The 20,234-nt window shown below is 44.4% G+C and overlaps 1 protein-coding gene across 8 annotated transcripts in view; it reads right to left on the bottom strand.

The window, feature by feature from the left end:
• The window catches only part of sulf2a (sulfatase 2a), a 43,266-nt gene extending 35,937 nt beyond the window's left edge, over positions 1 to 7,329 (bottom strand). For 6 of the 8 annotated variants that reach the window (XM_046384657.1, XM_046384655.1, XM_046384656.1 and 3 more), the window contains exons 1-3: positions 7,043 to 7,146; positions 6,826 to 6,869; positions 6,347 to 6,451 (exon numbers count right to left, since the gene is read on the bottom strand). The gene's annotated coding sequence lies outside the window, so the exon portion shown is untranslated. The other 2 variants (XM_046384654.1, XM_046384653.1) reach the window with 2 other exon arrangements.
• Positions 7,330 to 20,234: the final 12,905 nt, after the last annotated feature.

The following is a 20,234-nucleotide window of genomic DNA, read 5'->3' as shown; positions in this document are numbered from 1 at the left end:
CACTGCAGGCAGAAAAGCGAAAGGGCCCTCTGACCTCTGAGCATGTGATGCTGACAGCCATTATAACAACCCCATCCTCCTGCTCAGCTCTCATGGACTCCAACATACTATAAAAATGTGCATTAAAATAATAAGCCTCAACACGAGGAACACACACACAAACACCAGAGGATTAAACACATGTCCAGAGGACAGCTTTCTTGGCTAATTACAAGTGCAAATAGTCGGATGAGTCACGTTCTGCAGCTGTGCTCATTGCTTCTGAATCGTGTTTCTTCAAGTTCCCGTGGTGCAGAGGGTCGTCAGAATGGCAGACATGAAATAGCTGAACACAACGACATCATTACATCCCGGCAATGACGAACGCCACACACATCATCCTGTCATGGCTAATGTATTTTCCTCTTATTTATTTCATCCCTCCTGTCAATGTCACATCACGGGCTCCCATTGAAAATATAAATAGTTAATAAGTCAGTTATGAGCAACCATCGTTTTCCACCAGTTGGTTCCATATCCTGAGGTGATGTCATAATTCATTCATGAGTGTCCCACAAATCTGAATGGTACAATTAAAAATAAGAGAGGCAAAGTTTTCTCCATTGCAAATTTCAAATTTAATTGCTAAGCTTTTGGTCATAGACATTTTTCAGATTGAAGAAAGTCTCTGACTAAAAGCTTTGCAATAAAATATGAAATCTCCAACACAGCCACAGTGAGAAAGCCTTTGTCCTCCTTAATTGTAATGCAGACTTTCCCTCCGGCACCTTCCTGAGACAGTTTGCCATGTGTGGAAGTTTTCCTCGTTCTTAAACAGTAACTGTAGAAGTGACTAGGACAAACACAAACAAACACAGATACTTAGACAGAAGAAAGGCCAATATGGTGTCCTAGTTATTCCACATCTTATACTGTAGGTACTTTAAGTATGTCGTGTACTCACAGGAAAAATGAAAGACCTGACTGCAAAAACTGAAGCGCACCTAAAAATTCCAACACGCACACTAAAAGTGTGATGATGCTGGATACTCTTATCCCACACAGTTCAATCTATAACAGAACTGAAAGAGCCGCCGACAGCTGGAGCAAAGTGAAAACCTCTACAAAGCCCCGTCTCACAGCACACACTTCATTGTCATATCAGGACAAGCACAGGTATTACGAGTTACGTGAACGATGGCTCGAGAGGAACACAATTAGAAATTATTACTTATGTCTGTGTCTGACAAGTCAAAATAACTTTGGAAAAATTCCGGCTGAAAAGTTTTCTTTTTCTATAATTTGATTCCCAAGCTGCAGCATCCTTGACATCCCGCATGGCTTGTATCACTCACAGTACGCTGATTTTTTTTTTGTGTAAGCCAAAAACTGTATTAGCACTTAGTAATTACTACAAAACTGTGGTGCCCATGTTGTTTGATGATCAGCCAGCAGGGGGAGGATTATTGAGACACCACTGTGCATCAGAGTCTTAAAATAACCCCTGATGCACCACTTTGAGGTGGGAAACACAACTGCAGTGATTTGAAAAGTTAGATCATATCTGATTAATATCTCATTGTTGTCAGTGAAATAATAAAGCTGTCTGCTACCTTTGATGTGTTTCTGTTCCTGTTCCCTCATGTTCCCGCATTTACTGAGCTGCCGTTGTCTTCTGAGGCCAGAGTTTGTCCTTGCATATAAAAGTCAGCCTTTGAGTTTTCTTGTAATGTTTACATTTTACATGTTTACAGCTCAAATAGCCTTTATAAGTCACTATTATGCTTTTGGAGGAATCAACTTTGAAATTCAGCTGAATCAAATCATTAGCGGAATGGGACATTTTAAGACGAGCTTAACCTCTTCTGAAAGAAATAAAACCAACTATGTTCCCTCATTAATTCACAGTAAAAAAAATAAAAAAACCAATAACAGACCAGAATGGATCAGTCAAATCTACAAAGGTGCACACACGCACACATACATGCGCACACACTCACTTCATACCCATCTGTCCACGCGCAGCAGGCACTGCAGAGGTTGGGGAACAGTTACCAGACCGTGGGATCCGCAGATCAAAGACCGCCCCCCCGTTGAGGTCTGCGGTCCCAAGAAACACAAGCCGCTATGGGCCAGAGCCATCTCCAGCTAATTAACTAAAACCCATTTGACACCATGTTATTTGAATTTCTAATGTACAGCACTCAGTGTAATATCTGCCACACATATTAAACAGAAGAGCTTGTGGGTTTGTCTAACAAGGCACCCCAGTGTTTTCAGCACAAACACATTAGTAATCACTTTAAAACGTTGTGAAGGCGGCTACACGGAGGAGCTGAATTACTCTGAAACAAGGGAGAATTTTACAACATCATTCAATGAACATTTGTGTGAACTCGCTCCCTTTTCTTGCTTATTTTATCATCACAAGCAGGTGCGCACTTATGCGTCTGGCACACAAGTATGCGTGCACACGGTCACACAGGAGCCGCATTGAAAAGACACACCTTTCCCCAGTGAAGTTTCAAGTGCCCTCAAGTGCAGCCTTCCAATCTCAGCACTCATCGGAGCGAGAGAAGAGCCTGAATTATAAATCAAGGGGCTTTAAACGGCTATGTAGATTAGCAAGCAGTCATGTTTGGCATCCTCAATAATTAATTACTTGTTTGTACCAGGATGGACCTTGCTTCGTTTTTGTACGGCCTTCTGTGGCTGCAAACAAAAGCTCGCTGGCATGCAACCAGGAGCTGTCAGGGTGTGAGGAAAACTCCTGAAGAGTCCAGCTTGGGGACTGACATCACAACAAAAGGTCACTGCTGCAGAGAGGGGGGATTCTAATAATGTGTGATGTGATAATATGTTTATTTTTGTACATGTGACAACTAAATGTCCAGAAAGAAAACTGGAAAAACTGACAAAACTGAGGATGCTGTGCTTGTGTGCACGTCCTCGTGAAGGCTAGTTCAGTTTAAGACTTTGGGTTGGTGGTTTGAGATTAGGACTAGATTTGGGTCAGATAACTGAGATGGCCATGGTCAGTGTAAAGTCCTCACTGTGTGTGACGCAAACGCTAATTGATTTTCAGCCATCCACACTGTACTGACACCTATACAGAGACACTGTCACAGCACAGCAGACTACATCATCTTTTGCATGTTGCAAAAAAATAGGAGCCAGAGCCTCTCTCCTTATCTCAGCCCTCTGGCCATCTCTCAGCGGCTGCCCTGAAACAGCCCTGTAAGCAGACTAAAGACAAGTGGGAGGATGAAATAGCATCTCCGTCTCCCCTGTGAGGAGCAAAATGATGAATTGTGTAAAATCTTATTTGGCACCTCATATTAAAAAAAGTCGGAGATTAAGCCAGCGACGCAAAAGGCAGAAAAGAGCTGATGCAGGCAGAGCAGAGGAGGACCCATTAGAGAAACGCTCCTGTCTGTCTTTCTGTCCGGCTGGGTGACACCTCGCTCCTTAATGAGCTGTCTGAAGTCAAACAGGAGAAATACCAACACAATAAATTACCGAGCTCATCGCTTCCTGTTTGCCACCACTCAGATATGGCTGAGTAATCTTTCTATCTGGCCTCGCACCATCCTGAATGAGATTCTGTCAAACCACATTCTACAATGCTTGGGCCCATTTGCATAACTACGTCCGATGTTTCCAGCCAGAGTGGTGACATGTTTTTCTGGAGTTAATTAGATTTTGGAATTAGTTTTCCAAAAAGAAAGAAAAAAAAACAAGATTATTTCTCCTCTGCTTGGTCTTCTATTCCCATTTGGAAGTGACAAGATAAAATTGTGTATAAGGGTAATTGCGTGTATGTGTTGAAATTAGAGCTGCGGAGAGAAGGTATTTTTGCAGTTACGGAGCTAATACTCTGTTCCAATTTCAGTCTGTTTAGCATGCAGGCTCTGAACTGTTCCCTCTGACATGGCAAACCTCATTAAGATAGAGCAAACTAATTCACTTGAGGACCAAAGCTAATTCTTCATCTTTTTTTTTCTTTTTAGAGATATAGAGACAAACTGAAATTGGGTCTTGGGGGTACACACACTTGAAGGTAGCGCTCTTTCTCAGCTCTTATCATATTTCACATATCACATTTACTGCAGATTAAAGAGAAGATGGGAGAGGACAAAACCTTAAGCTACCTTTGAACTGGTGCTGTCAGGAACAGAGAGGAGGCTGAGCCTTTATATGGCAAACCCACTCTGAGCTAAACTGTCAAGACATCTGAGCTGCGTGAGATCATTCCACTCGTGTGTCTATTCCTGCTGATGAAGCACAGCTAACCTTTCATGAGGCAGAGGAGAAGGAGAGGAGAGAAGAGGTGAGGAGAGGAGAGGAGAAGGAGAGGGGAAGGAGAGGATAGGGAGAGGAGAGGAGAGGAGAGGGGAGGAGAAGAAGAGGAGAGGGAGAGGAGAGAAGAGGGAGAGGAGAGGAGAGGAGAGGAGAGGAGAGGAGAGGAGAGGAGAGAAGAGGAGAGGAGAGGAGAGAAGAGGGAGAGGAGAGGAGAAGGAGAGGAGAGGAGAAGGAGAGGATAGGGAGAGGAGAGGGGAAGGAGAGGAGAGGAGAGGAGAGGAGAGGAGAGGAGGAGAGGAGAAGGAGAGGAGAGGAGAGGAGAGGAGAGGAGAGGAGAGGAGAGGAGAGGAGAGGAGAAGAAGAGGAGAGGGAGAGGAGAGGAGAGGAGAGGAGAGGAGGCCCGATGCTGGGCCTGCAATGGGCAGACATCCATTAACCAAGCACTCAGCATGGGATATGGCATTTACCGAGCACAACCAAATGCCATGGCAATTAATCAGGGTCTTGAATGCCAGCTGTATCAATACTCCTAGTAGTACACGGTCGTGGACGCACTTGTGCACACAGAAAGAAACACAGAGAGACACACACAGCTCAAAATAGATCTAATCCTTTCTCTGTTTTCAAAGGAAGAACAGTGAGTGAACAGAGTACTTTGGCAGGTCTCTAACCTTAATATTATTTCTACGTCTCAAACTAGGACGCACACAGTGGAAGTGAATGAACACATCACTCACACAGTCGCAGACTATAAGGCCTGAGAGATGGCATACATTTTTGCTCTGCAGGGAGTTGCAAATTGCTTTTGAATAACCGAGGTCTAATTGACAGGAAAAGAATGCGCTGTCACTTCGCTAGTGCGAGAGTCATTAACACATTTTTCATTTTGTACATGCTCCGAGGCATTATTGTTTTGTTGGCCCCCCAATCCCTACCGGTGAATACGTTGCAGTGAATATGTTTTAAAATGGTTGTGAGCAGAATGTTGTTAGCTGCACAACGCTCCCCGAAGGGAACAAAACAAGAACAATTGGCTCATTAGAAGCAGAAACACTTGAAACCACAATGTGGCTGGAACACACTCAGAGGAGAGACAAAGTCAGCAAATGAAGAGCACAGATGGATGGATAGGAGGAACTGGTGGGGGGAGACGAAGGCACACAAACAGAGGAGAATCAACCTTGTGTTTAAAAACAGTGTGTGAGGGAAATCTGCTGCAGAGGTGAATTTATAAACTCATGAAAAGGCTGACAAGCCATGTGTTACATATAATTAGATTATAGTAATCTGATTATAATTTGTACTACGTGCAACAACAGGCGGTGTGCTTATGATAAGTTGACTGCGAAGGATTAATCATATTTTACTGTTTTAAGCTTTTTGGAATTCCCCCAGTGAGGAAAATAACATTCAGACTGTGAGTTCATACCCATCTTGAAAACAAGATATTCGCAGGTGATATCAACATTTCTTGTGTCTGCATCTTTGACAACATCATAATTTAACTTGTGATAATAATCATTTTTAATAGCTCTTTTTTGTAGCAAAAGTGCCTTATCGAAGCAGGAAAAGCACATGTGATAACATTAACTACTGATGGAAACATCACATGATTAGTATTTAGGACCTACATGTATAGAATTTGCATGTAGTGTGGATCTGGCACATGCTGACAGTATGTCATGTAAGTACACCTTTGAGGTACTGGTACTTTAACTGTTTTTAGTTTTGCACAACTTTATACTTCTACTCCATTTTTTTAAAAACCAATTTATCTGACTGTTGATTTGCAGATAAAGATGTTGCATATAAAGCAAAGCATTGCCTCAGAGAAACAGCATACAAAGGAGCCTGGATCTGCAATAACATTAAACTATTGCTGGGATTTTAAACACTCTCAAAGTGTCATAATTCAGCCGATTATTGCTAATACACCTCTACTGTTTCTCAAGCAAAAAAACGGACACAGGAGAAGTAAAGCAACATTTTACACCGTAGTGTTGCTATAGTTACATCGATAAAGAATCTGAATTCCTCCTGTAATCAATAATGAGCACTTCCCTACCTTGTACACGGATGACCTCTGCAGCACAGACTCAGCTGCTCTCTGGCTGTGGCTGAGATCTGCATCAGACAGAGCTGCTTCACTGCAGCGTCTGTCACAGGACATCTATAAAAAGAATAACGGTATGATTCAGTGAGTGAAATGACCTTACTGTGACAGCCACACTGAGACACAGATGTCCCATATACACATGGCCGTACCACAGACCTGAGGGTGTGCATGTGTCTGCATGAGAGAGAGAAAGGATCAGAGAAACAGGAGAGTATTTAATGGCAGAAGCCAGTCTGTCTCTTTCTCCTTGGCCTGGATGTCTTGAGGCAGACTGGAAGGAGCTCAGGCTAAAACAGCTCTTTGAGGTCTCTAATGTTTTGTTCAGAGATTAGATAATATTTTCCAGGACATATCATCTATAATTCATTCAGTATATTGAATCGCCAAACATCACTCACAGTCTATTAATATCAAATTCACAGACTTACAGACTTCCAGTATGATGAAAGCGTTGCTTGCTTGCGTGAAACAACTGCAAACAAACAACTCGGATTTAGTATTTGTTTGTTGGCTATAACAAACGGCCTAGGCAAGGTTTAGATCACACACTCTGCCTATGGTGCATTTACTCGTCATTTGACTTTTTAAACTGCATAAATACTGAATAATCATTGAGTACAATTACGGTCTATTCTATACACGTACAGGTGTTGAAGGCAAAGTTTGACAAGGTTCGTCAGCAAGCTGACCAATGATAAACTTTGACCCCTTTTACATTTCATTTTATTTTATTTAATTAGTTAGTTTTGGCACTGTGGAGATTTCTAAACTTTAACACACCTGGCGAATGGCAAATCTAATTTAATTAAGATAAAGTCACACACCTGTGCCACATCCAACCCGCTGTGTGTCCTGTCGCTCTCGCCTCCTGTGCGGCCTACAGTTGTTTCGCAGCGCCCTCTACCGACTGTTCACGAAGTCTTCTCTCATGTGCAATGCAACGACAGTAATTAAGTGTTTCACTTTACTGAGGAGATTTTTAATTCATGTAAGTTTGAAGGCTTAGGTACTATTTTTCGATTTAAAAAAAGAAAAAGAATACAACCAGGCTAGTTCGAGCAGAGGGCTAACGGTTGAGTCAGCGCATTGATATCTTAACTGTTATCCGGTCACAGGTGCAGCTTTTACAGCGCGGGCAGCGTAGGGGTTTTCTTCCATACATTTAGATTTACATAAGGAAGGAAACAAATGGTGGAAGTATATTGATGACACCGTCACATTTATAAGTTTCAGTCTACCAGCGTACACAATATCAGGACATATGACCAACTGCAAAATACGAGGCCTGTGAAGTTACCCGAATGGACGGCAGCCACAATTAGAGCGTCTTTAGTTTTATCTTTCCAGTTGTGATCCTGCTGTGATTCCCCTAATTTCGAAAGGGTCATTTAAAATATCTGTGTTTTAAATTGGACTATAAAGTAGGCCTATATCTCGTATGCACTGAATGCTAAAATAAACATGGACATTCTTTCTATTATTTTTATTTTCCTATCGGCCACACAAGAGGGCGCCACTAGCTTTCTGATGTTTTCACAAGTAATGCAAGTCCAAGCAGGCCTGCAGAGGTGACTGGTTTTCAGTTTCAGGTGGAGAGGAGTGAAATGTGTCCGTTCACCCGTCATGCAAATAGGAGGCCATTTTTGAATAATATGAAACCCTGTTCTGCTTAGTTGACCAGGTGGGAGAATTTATAGATTTGAGGCCTGTAGGCTAATCTCTCACAACTGAGAATCTCCTCTTCCCCTGTAAGCCTTTAAATGTCATATCTGTACATTTTTTTTCTTCTTTTGTTGAAATAAAAACCTGAAATCATCTTTGGGTATTAGGTAAGAATAATGTATTTCTTGTAAAGGAGCTTTAAAAATGCCTTAATCATCCTGTGTGCACACCCTTTCTGAACATTTAAAAGATTTACTTAGCTGCATCTCAGTTACATGAAGCAATATAAATTAACTAGCTAAACACCTGATTCAAAATCAAAGCCTGAGGTATAACTCTGATGGAGTCTGGTCTAGCCATTGGCGCGTCATATATCGACACAAGTAACAAGACTGAGAACCATTGAGACAAATTGGAAAACTCTATTATCTCTCTTCCAGATGGGGATGTTGATTTTTTTTTCAGCTTGAGAGGTGAAAATGTATGGTTATATTGTTATATGTTCAAGTAGCCAGTCTATAACCACAGTGAATGCATGCCGCATCACTGGACTCTGAATTGCTGCCTCAGTTTGACACGCATGGATCAGATAGATCCATGAACTAGCTTCAGCCCCGTGTGAGAAATCTCAGCTCAAGAGGATTACAGTATCATAAACACCCTCCGTCTATCCATTACAACTGCAAAGCAATAGGTGTAAATGAGACATGACGGCAGCATCTGACATCTATTTCCCTGGAGGTCAGAGGGTGTGTGTGTGTGAGAAGAGGAGGCAATCTGCTTAGATTACACACACTCATCCAAGAGGCAGAGGAGAGCAAGACGGGGGGGGGGGGGAGTGAAGTAATAACCTGTGGATCACTTCACTCTGAGTCAACATCAAGTCTCTGTGTTTATTTTTCATTATTTCCCAAAGGCACTGAGCGCCTGGAGGAGAGGCCTCATACACACGAACGGCATCTCATCCAAACTACGAGCTCAACCGTAATATTCCTATTTTTAGTCTCGAAAACTACTGTAACCTTGAAGTCCAAATGATGGCTTCGCTCTTTGCGTTTGTTATTTTCTCGAGGTGATGGATGGTAGAGCCATTATTTGCAGATGAAACAACAGCCTACACCCAGCGAGAGGAGCCCATAATCTGTTTAAATATGTCTCTGAGAATTGCTGTTGTCATTACCAATAGAGCTGTTATTACAGGCATTACTGTGGGCTTGACAAGTATCTCCTGCAATGGTTTGGTTCTCTGACACAAGCAAGGTGCACTCAGTGATTACATCAACAGCTGCGTGATGATACGTAGATTTCAGTTCAGGCGTTGAATTGACTGAACTGAAGAGAAAGAGTAAGAGATAGACACAGATGGAAGGAGTTGAGTGAAAGGCTAAGTGCCACCTGCAGACAGCAAACTCTTCAGGACGTCATAACATGGCCGTAAAAAACCCTTTTAAGGCAGTTTGTTACTACCCAGGTTAACGCACTGGAGCAGTTTACAAGTGGAGCTGATGCACAGTAAAACACTTTACACAGTCGCTGTGACAGACTGGTTTGGCTGATAACACACACACATCAGTTTGTTTTTTAATGTAATACCACAGTCACTGTAACTTGAATTGGATTTTTCAGTTTTCAGTTAGCAAAGTGTGATGCAGCTTCAGAGAAGTGCTGGAATATGAAGGTACAGAATAATATGTGGTCAAAGCATCAATGATGCAACACCGTGGTCACAAATACTAAAGACAAGATAATGACACACTGAATTTCAGTGGGCGACAACACTTTGATTAAGTTCAGGCGCAAAAACTACATGATTAGGTTTAGGTACAGACTGGTAACGTGGGTTTGGTTTCGCATGGGATGCAAACTCTGGTCTCCTGGGTGAAAGTCTTGCAGTTGCTTAGCTCGTTTGATTTTGATGTGGATGTCGCTGCATTGGAGGTTCATTAAAACCCAGTGTGTCTCCAGAGGGAGCTCTGATTCACTGACACCCTGGTAATGAGACCAGGCTCCCGTTTTCCCTGTCGTCTGCATCATTAAAGAGCAGCAGTTTCTTAACAACAACGACATAACACAGCACTAACAATCACGTACCATCCCTGTTGTGTGGCGGTTGATCTCGAGGCGGAGAAACAGTCCCACCTTGTGAGTAAGAGGGGCTTTTCAGTCCTGTATCCAGTTCCTTAGTAACAACAAACACGTCTCCTGGTGAGTTATGATGCATTTACATCCTGTGTGGCTTTCCTGACAAAACACTTTGAATGTTTGTCTGTGATATTCATAAAAAAAAATTAGTGTAAGAGATGTCACGAGAGAGTCATGTCAGTCACATGACAGTATTCATCCATTTTCTATACAGGGTCGCGGGGGAGCTGGAGACGCTGCGATTGACCAGTATTTGTTGATTTTATCAAACCAAACCGATGATAAACAAAGCAGTTATAACCTACTTTGGCTCTGGAATCTCACACCTCACTTCATAAGTCTGTCACCTCTTTATCAGCAGTCAGATCATATACACAACACTTCACACCTGCCGCAGCAGCCTGATTGCTTTTCTTCATACCTGACTTCATCACCAGGCCGAATTTATTCTAATCCTCTGGATAGCACGCTAAGCCTGTGTTTGCCTAACTGTCCAAGCACAAACACAGTTAATACTAGTCAGGGTGCACCACTGCTGCTGTTGAGCTTCTCCCAGTGGGACGCTGGGCAGACCTGTGTTGACAGTGGTGTTGGCCCAGTAAGCCTGATGATTCACACACATTGTTGTGCCAATCTGCGGGTCTCAACGCACTCCAACGGCGCACATGCCTAGCCAGCCAGCCAGCCAGCCGGTGACTTATTGTGCAAAACAACGAAAATTGTCTTAAGCTCTGCAGACTCACGAGAACAAAATGCTCCCTCTCTCCCGGTTGCACACACATTATTGTCACCAGGACAATATGATTCAGAAGCTGACAAAATCCATTCGGCCGCCTCTCGGTGTAATTTACAGTAAATTGCTTGGCATTAGGGTCTATTTATATCTGTCAGTGGGGAAAAAAGTGGTTACGTCAGCAGCATTTTGACTGTTTCTGTATTGTTAGGAAAGGTCAAAAAATGTCCTTATGAGTCTCCACTGAATTAAGGGTTTTGTTGTTACTGACCAACGGGGGATATTTTGGGAGGTCAATGCAAACCACCTCTTGTTCTCATGTCAGGCAGGATCAGCATGGCGCATGTGCAGGCGCCTCAGGAGGACTTTTAGAGCCGTGTGGCTCTCGCAGAGCAGCACAGAGGAGAAAACCTTTCACCTTTGCCTTTGTCATGTGTGAAACTCAGGCTTGAGAACAGGTGAGAGCAACGCCGACAGTATGCTCCTGTAATCTGAAGAGCTGGGATCACCTCAGTCACTCAAGACTACTTGTTCTCTTCAGTATCTGTCCTGTGACAGAAAGACAAGGGTGGGAACCAGAGCTGATGCAGGTGGTGAGAGGATGTGCGAGGTCCAACCAGACTGAAACGTGAGAGAAGACCATTCAGATAGACCAGAAAGGCTGTTTGTTCTAATTGCTTCCAGAGAAGGCAAACAGCAATCATTGCTACCCAGATGTTTTCTTTCTGTCTTCATGTCTTTCTTTCTCGACTTCTTTCAGAAATGAATATTGCCTTGTTTTGCCCAAGTAGCTGGATAATTTGTTCCATTTGAGGTGAGGGGGAAGCAGGCAGGCGACAGTCAGGCGAGCAGCCTCACAGGTTCAGGCCTTGTTGGAAGAGTATCATGTAGCTGCCTTTTATGACCTGTTTAACACCACAGAGTTGAACACAGCCATTTATCCCATGGCACATGACACAGTGTAGATGTGATAGGGTGAACACGGCAGTAAAAAAAAAAAAAAAAAATCTCATGTTCATGTCAGCGGAAATCGGGATACATGGAAAGAAAGAGTCCCTGCTTGTCTGCAGTAAATTATACTGACGCCTGCCTCTCTGAATCCACAGACAGAGGGTGTTTCTATAACTTTCCACTGTTTAAAAGGGAGACACTATTGTGATTGTGTTTGTGTGCCAAGGGGAAACCCTGATGCACGATGTTTACCGAAGGAGCAGTTTTAAAAGTTAAAATAGCCACTGTCGGGCACAGTAGATCATTTGCATAACAATTCATGTCTCTACTAGAAAATAGAAGTTTGCAACTGCCTCCCGAGAACACATGACCCACCAAAACATATTTATCTTATGAAACTAAGTGCTTCATCCATCATGTTGGTGTAATGAGAGGTAACCCATGTGTCTCTGTTTATTGTGGGCTTCCATACAAAGCTGGTGAAAATGAGTGCTCCCTCGTGTGATGTGTATATGAGAAAGAAAAGGAAAAACAACATCAGCATTTGAGGCTTTTCCTCTTGGTCTGCGTGATCTAGAGAGAGGAGAAGCAAATGGCAAAGAGAAGATGTTTGTGTATGCATGTACGTTTGGGGGTAAAGGAAGGGAGGGTAAAAGCAGGAGTGTCAGAACTGGAAAGAAATCTTCATCTTTACAAGGTCTTCAGCAGAACAAGGAACATTTGTCCTGACAGCAGCTAACACGAGCCACCATTAAAACAAGACTGAGTGCGACTGTGAGTCAGCATGTGAGGTATCGTGTTTATCGCACTGCTGTTTATTATGTATGTCAGAGCCAATATGTTTATATGACCGCTCCATGGCTCAGGAGCCTGATCCTCAATTCCTTGAAAGATCACTGGAGAGTCCCCCTGTGAACACTTAGAGTCTGGCTTTCAGAGGGAGAGGAATAACAATCCCCTCTATGATGTCTTCCACATGCGCTCCGTGACGCTTATGAATTTTGTTGGGGTTTTTTTCTTGACCATTTTGTCCTTCATCAGATGTGCTGGAGGTTGGGCAAGAAGAGAGAGAGAAGAGAAAGAAAGAGACAAGAGTGAAGGAAAGTGAGTGGGAGAGAGGAAAAAGTGAGAGCTGATCTTAAATTTCAATTGAGCCCCAGCAGCTACACAAACAGTGGATGAAGGTGGAGGGAGGGAGCGGGGAGCGGGGGGGGCAAACACAGCAGCTGAGGCAGAGGGATGGATGGATGGATGTGGAGAGGGAAGAAGGGAGGGAGTGAGGCGCTCGGCAGAGCCACTCAGTCTAGACTCCAGATGTGCAGGCAGCAGCAGTGTGGCTGTTTTGGCCCCCACCAGGCTGCTCTGGGAGTATCCCAGGCACATGTCCCCGCGCCGCCTGTAAATCAGTCCAGCCAGGCCTCAGGCAGCTCTGCAGCCACAAAACCCCTCCGCCCGGACCCCCAAAACAGACCGGCCAGCGACAGACGGACGCCGACGAGCCCACTGTGCCGCGTTAAGCCTGTAATAGGCTCCCTCACTGCTTGTATGAAATGGAATTGGCTTCAAGTTTTAAAAGTTACCACCCTTTTTTCTGTATACACCTTTTTTGCCTTGTTTCTTTTTAAATGTGTGTTTGCTTGCTTGTGTAGGTGTTCCCCTAAGTGCAGATGATGCCCTTCAGGGTACAGCTGCCTATAGATTACAGAGGAATGCAGCTCACTGTCATAAATGCGGACGTCTCACCTCATTTAGCGCCACCACAGCTTGTCTGCTCCTTAGTCTCACTGGCACCAGGGCATTCCTTCAATAGCACACTGCTTCCCATACTTCACATCCACTCCAACATCCACAGAGTACATTCACACAATTACAGATTCCTGCTGGATGTGAGTGTGTGTGTGTGTGTGTGTAATCCTTTCCCATCAGTGCTCAACACATAATTAGATGTTGGACTGGGAGGCTCGGCCCATATATAGTAAGCAATGCAGACCACAAACATGCACTTAAAACCAGATTTCTTATTGTACTCCATCAGACCAGAGTGAGTTATTTTAAAAGGGGAAAAAAATTCTTTTTGGTGGATCACCGGGCAGCGTTTAACACATCCAAGTCCACGCGAGCACAGGAGGAGGAGGAGGAGGAGGAGGAGGAGGAGGAGGCCTGTGTGTGTTTCCAAACCAATCGCGTGCTATTGTGCAAAGTGCTAAAGTCAACGCTTCACTCAGCTGTTCAAACAGGTAGCGTGGAAACCTTGGAGCTGTGTTGATCAGGCTGCAGACATCCTCTGAACAAACAGGTGAGCACAGGGAAAAAATGTGGAGGCCGCTGTGTATGTGTGTCTGTTTGTGTGTGTGTGTGTGTGTACACTCAGCCGTGACTGTGGCCGTGTGAAAAGAGGCTGCTTCCCTTTCTGTCCACTGTGTGTGAACAGGTGAGCAAGCCAGCATTTTTCAGTCCAACCAGTAGACACAAACACAGTAACTGAAACACACAAATACACCTATTCACACACACTCACACACTCATACACACAAATCCCAGCTGATCCTCCTAAGCATACCTACGCCCGCTCATGGTGAGATTCCAGTAGCAGCGGCGCTCACACAGCCTCCTCCTGCATCCATATGTTGTGAGTGTGTGTGCACTTCGTGGTTGTTCAAACACCCTGATTGTGTTGCTCCTTGTTGTGAGGATTCAGAGGGAGGCTTCCCAGGATCAAGGCCCAAACACTGCAGGAAAAAACAGCTGACAGCCTTTGGAATGCTCCTGGACATATGAGGTTAACTGGGCCTTAACCTCTGCACTGTGGGAGGGGAGCACAGCTTAAACACAGCACAGACCTCCAGCTGGACTGTCATCAGAAGCTCACATTCGCCAATGAAGTGTACAAGACTTGACCGTATGAGCACTGTGAGATTTGTAGTCTGTGTTGTTTAGTTGGTATGTCTTGACACGACGCAGCAGAAGCAGAGACAAAGAAGAGGACTCCCTCCTCTTCTTAGGGGTGCTGAAGCGATCAGTTGATTTTAAAAAGTTTATCAAGTGAAAATGTCAAAGTGTGAGGATGCTGTGTTTCCCCTTTTTATAAATCTTTGGGTTTTGGACAGGTACGCCAGACAAAAGAAGAAATTTGGGGGTATTTTTTTGTTTGATGGGGCCCCAAAACTCAGATATAAACAGAGATAAGATAAGATAAGATGAGGATGTTATAACGGCACCATTTTCCATTAACTGTTTCGTCCAACTAATATTTTCATCCATTACTTTAAGCTAACCACTTTAGCTGTCAGTTTCATCTGTCATCTGTTACTTTTAACAGATCCAGCTGTTTATCTGTTACTTGTACCTTCCAATCTGTTTCATGCATTATGTATGGCTGTCTCTTTCAACCATTTATCCACTCAGACTACTTTTAACTAACAGTCTCGGCTCCCTTGCTAAGTTTCAGCTGCAATAATGTTTCGGTGTAATAACTAACACGATATGTGGATTTTTTTTTTAAAATGAAATTACAGTTTATATGTTTTTTCCAAAATAGTTGACCTAATTCAAATTCGTTCCATACAGCCTGAAAAGCGCAGAAGTAACTCTGGGGCAGTGGTCCCCAAACTTTTTCATGTCAAGGACTCCTAAACAGACACAAATTAGACCACAGATCCCCATTTGATTTTGTTTTAGCAAATATAAATTATTCTGCTTTTTTGCTGGGGACACTGTGGTATCCATTCAAGGACCTCTGGTTCTCCCAGGATCCCATCTTTTAAAACTTCTAGGTGGGGTACAACTATAGGCGTACCTGGTCAGGGACCGCTAGACAAAATCAATTGTTTATCCTATAAAGAACTGACAGATTAATCAATAATGAATCTAACTGTTCTTTCCTTAACGGTTTAGCATTGACTAAACTTTAAGGAAACTCTTTGAGAGCGACAGAAAGACCCAGCAACTGAGGATTACACAGATTCACTATCCTCAACAGCCTGCATTTTGTACCACAAGAGGGCCACCTACACCATCTAAGATTCTCCTGGGGTCCACAACAGATAAGAGTCTGTGTGTCCTTGTGTGTATGTGCGTGAGTGTCTGTTAGCATGCATGCATGAGCGATCCTGAGTGTGTGTGTGTGTTGGGGGGGCGGGGGGGGGGGGTAAGAAGGAGACAAGGCAGTCAGTCACAGGGCCCTGGGCTCTCCCAGTTAATTAGTAGCAGGACTAAGCCACAAACAGGCCAGCAGCAGCCGCCTAGCCAGCAGCCATCATGTGAAACGGCTGGAGGGAAGAACGTCTCCCTGACGCTGCAGATAGTCGTTCAAAGGGCTTATCTGAGGCTGTCTGGCCTCACCTTATCTGATCTGATCCCAGCTCATACGCCTCCTGTTACACTATATTTTATCTGGTGCGATGCAGTATTGGTTCCTGTGCATGTGTGTGTGTGTGTGTGTGTGTATCTATGTGCTGGAATCTGGTTATAATGTTGAATGCTTGGACTGGATGTCAACCAGGGCAACGTGAGGTCACCATCAGTTGTAACACAGTAAAAAAAAAAAAAGGGTGGGTGGGGGTTGCGTTGCATATCAAATCAGCCACAGGTAATTTCACTGTTAGGAAGCAATCTGAAATCATTTAAGTGTACATTTGTGCAGTTATTTATGAAGTGATTTATGGGAAAGTTACTCAGGAGAGCTCTGTGGTCTGAGCTGGATATGTTCAAGGGTGTGTTTTTGTTTAAGCGCATTAAGACCACAGCTCAACCAGTACAACAGACCGTAAAGAAACCTAGAGTTAACAGAAAGTAGACAATTATTCTGTGCAAGGTAATCAGTAATCTGTACAGAACTGCATTCTTCAAACAGCCCTCTGAGCTTTGCATGAGTGTGTACTCATCCTGCAGGTGATCATTTATTTTCCATTATATGCTAATAAGCAGTGTTGCATCTTTCAAATGAGCCCATGCACAGTAATTACGTAGCCACTTGCAAGCTTTTCTCTCCTGGCAGCGGCTGGTTGTGGGCAGGGACGAACAATTCAGGCACAATTTAGCTACAATGCTGCGGTAATTGTTGTTGCCCACTGTCTCCCCGAGGGGTGACCCCTCACTTCCCGAAACACAAACACATGCAGATACAGATGCACATGCTCACACACATTGACACACTATGTTGACACAGCTTCAGCAGGGACGTGTCGTCCCTCCCCCCCCCCACACCATGACCCCCCTCAACCCCCCCGCCTTCTTGATCCCTCATCCCACCGTCCCTCCCTGCACACACACACACACACAGTACTGTTTGGTAGAGATCAGAAGCCCAGCTCGGAGGCCCCACACCTGGGCATGTTTGCGGAGGAAGCGGGCCCTGGGCGGGCTGCGCTCCATGCGCCTGTCGACTGGCTCCACCAAGTCTGGCCAGCTGTGCTCCTGGCCTGGCCTCGCGCTGTGGGGGCTGTGCAGCTGGGAAAGGCATGTTTCCCAAAAGAGGAGAAAAAAAGACAGGGAGGGGAGGAGGGAGGGAGGGAGGACACAGAGAAGAGAAAAAGAGAGAAAAAAAAGGGGCTTTAGGTTATTTCGAGCTCATTACACATTCATCCCTGAGCTTTCCTAAAGCATCTCCTTTTAGATGAAAAAAACATTCTGGGATAAGCTGGTTAATACCTTAGAAATGTATGAATTCATTATTAGATTTCAGAATTATCAGGCAAGTTTCAATGATTTGAAGCCCAAAATAAAAGTCCTGCATTGTAGATAATTAAACTGTAACTCTTCTTATGTTAAATGTACTGTTGCATTAGCATATTCATTGATGCGTTTGCTTTCCCAGCTGAAAATGTTTTCCTACCGCACTCCATCACACCAAAATGAGCATTTGTAGTAATTAGGCCAGCTGGTATTACTTCACATTCTTTAAAAAATATCTGTTATAGACATCAATGTATTTTCTCATGTGGTGTCAAAGCAGTTGACAAAAGGAAGTCACAAGTGTTTGACTGCACATTCGTGAAATAAAATAAAATGTATAATTTATGTTGAATTTGAACTTTGGATATTGTTATTTGGCAGATGGCCCAGAGTGATGAAACATCCCGGGGACAAATGCACACAGTCAAAACTTTCACCAGTTTAAAGAGACAACAAACAATCTGTTGCAACATTTGCTGTTTCAGATGTCACCTCTTCCTGTGTGTGTACTTAGCCTTCTGCCATGCGGAGCTCCCAAAGGCTGCCGAGCCCCGCAGTAGCTCAGGAAGTGGAGGACGTGTGGAGAGACCGTAGTGTTCTCCCATCACTCAGCACTCTAGGGAACAGCCAGGCGGACCAGAGCCAGGACACAGCAGAGCTGGGGGGCTGGGGGGGGGGAGGTTGGGGTCGTAGATCCCGTCAGAACATGCCCAGAGCACAGGCCTGGTCCTGGGCAGGAGCTGCCTCTCGGCCATCCCTGAGGATGAGTCCCAAAATCTGTGCTGTATGATGGATTATGATGGATTAAGAATGAGGTTGCTGTTCTTTTTGTTGTGTAAGAAAAGTGCTGACCTCACTTGTTCAGTATCACTTGTCTGGTTTTAGCTCTGCCTGTATCATTCAGATTCTAGACACCTTGATGCTATCTGTGTAGACGTTGACATGTTAAACCTTAAGCAGTTGTTCACCTCAGTAGGTATGCCTTGGGCTTATTTGACAGATTTGAGTGCTCAGGTGAAACAACACACGCTCGTCATCCAGTCCAACTATTTATTGCCCCTGCCAGTCATTCCCCTCGGAGAACCTCAAGCACAAGAACAGCCGTGCAAACAGAGGAGCAATAGATAAAACCACTTGTAGGCTGCACAGAGAAAAGAGTCCGCTCACGCACAACATGTTCTGTCTGTGAGGAGCCCTTGTGTGAGCCAAGTCCCTCAATGGAGGCTCTCACACAATTTGGCCTCTGTGCATTGAGACAGTGAGGTGGCATACTGGCTCTCTTCAGGTTAGGTTGGCTTACACTTCAGGATCTTAAGCTCTATCCCCAGACTAGTGCTGGTCACTGTGGCCCATTCTTTCTCCTCTGGCCTGGGCCTGACACCCCGCTGTCACCAGTGACCCAGGTGGCCAGATGTACGTACAGGGAGGAAGCAGCATAAGGTGAGCATATGCTGCAGAAAAAAGGTTGGATGCTTTTGTCAGGAAGTTCACTTGTTCCTATTTTGGCAACATGGGCAAGAGAGCTAAAAATACTGCAGCAATAAAATAACATTTTTGGATGTTATCAGTGATGTGTTGCAGGATGGGATACACCAGACAGAAAGGCGTCTAAAACCAAACTACATTCTCTTTTACACCTCCTATGCGCCTCCTTCAGCTTCTTTCCTCGACTCTCTCTTTCTCCCTGGAGGCCTGTGCTTGATCACCCACTGAGGCCTCTCTGTTGCAGGTTGTTTGTGCTTAGTCTGGCCTGAACCATCACAGGAGCCTGTTCTTGGGCTTGGGGTACCAACTAGAGCCAGTCTCTGATCGCTACCAAGGCTCACAAACCCCCACACACTGCATTCCACCACTCACAGCCAGACAGGAGGGCGAGGTGAACATCAGCCCTAATGGATGGGGCAGCTTGGCTCGATCCTGCAGATCAGCAGGTACGAGCTGCACTTTATGATATCATAATAATATCAGATATCATTATGATATCATTTAAGCTCATTTTCCTGTGAAACTGCCCTTCAGAAGTTTGCCTTTTCAGAAGATGATCTGTCTCTGGGGGATCAGGCTCGCTTTACTTCATATCAAAATAAACCTGCAGCTTCGCAGAGTAAATGGAAAAACAGTACAAACGTAAAAGAAGACCTCTGGAGACACAGAAAGAGAGATAGAAAAAAATCCTGACAAAAGCAGAAAGAGAGAATTATCTCCCCAGCTGTCTGTGCATCAGGAAGTCTCTCCCAGAGAGTCAGCTCTGACCAGCCTGATCACAGAGGCAGCACAGGAAGTCCCACAAAAAGAAAAGGAAGTGAAAACCAGCTCCAGGAAGTGAATTTTTGCAGCTTCGGCTCCATGAAGTCTGGACCCTGAAGGAAGGGGGGGTGGGTGGGCAGCCCAGCTGAACACCAGAGTGTGAGAGAGGAGGAAAAGAGAGGGAAAGACAGAGAGAGAGACAGATTAGGGCGTAGTGACGGCAGTGACAGCTGTCTCCATGCAGCCAGCTGTGTGTCATTTAGTGAGTGCTTATAAAAACGAGCCTGGCACCAGGGAGTGATGTCCCTGATGCTGTGGCGCCAGGCGCTCCGCTTCAAATGACATTGGGTGCCACCACTAACTTCCTCTCAAACCTACACACACATATACACACACAAATGAAAGAGCACAAAAAGTTCAATTCAGCAC

The sequence above is a fragment of the Scatophagus argus genome, chromosome 3 (genome assembly GCF_020382885.2).
Source record: "Scatophagus argus isolate fScaArg1 chromosome 3, fScaArg1.pri, whole genome shotgun sequence".
Lineage (NCBI taxonomy): Eukaryota > Metazoa > Chordata > Actinopteri > Scatophagidae > Scatophagus > Scatophagus argus.
Note: the sequence above shows the minus strand (reverse complement) of the source record. Positions and strands in the feature narration are given on the sequence as shown.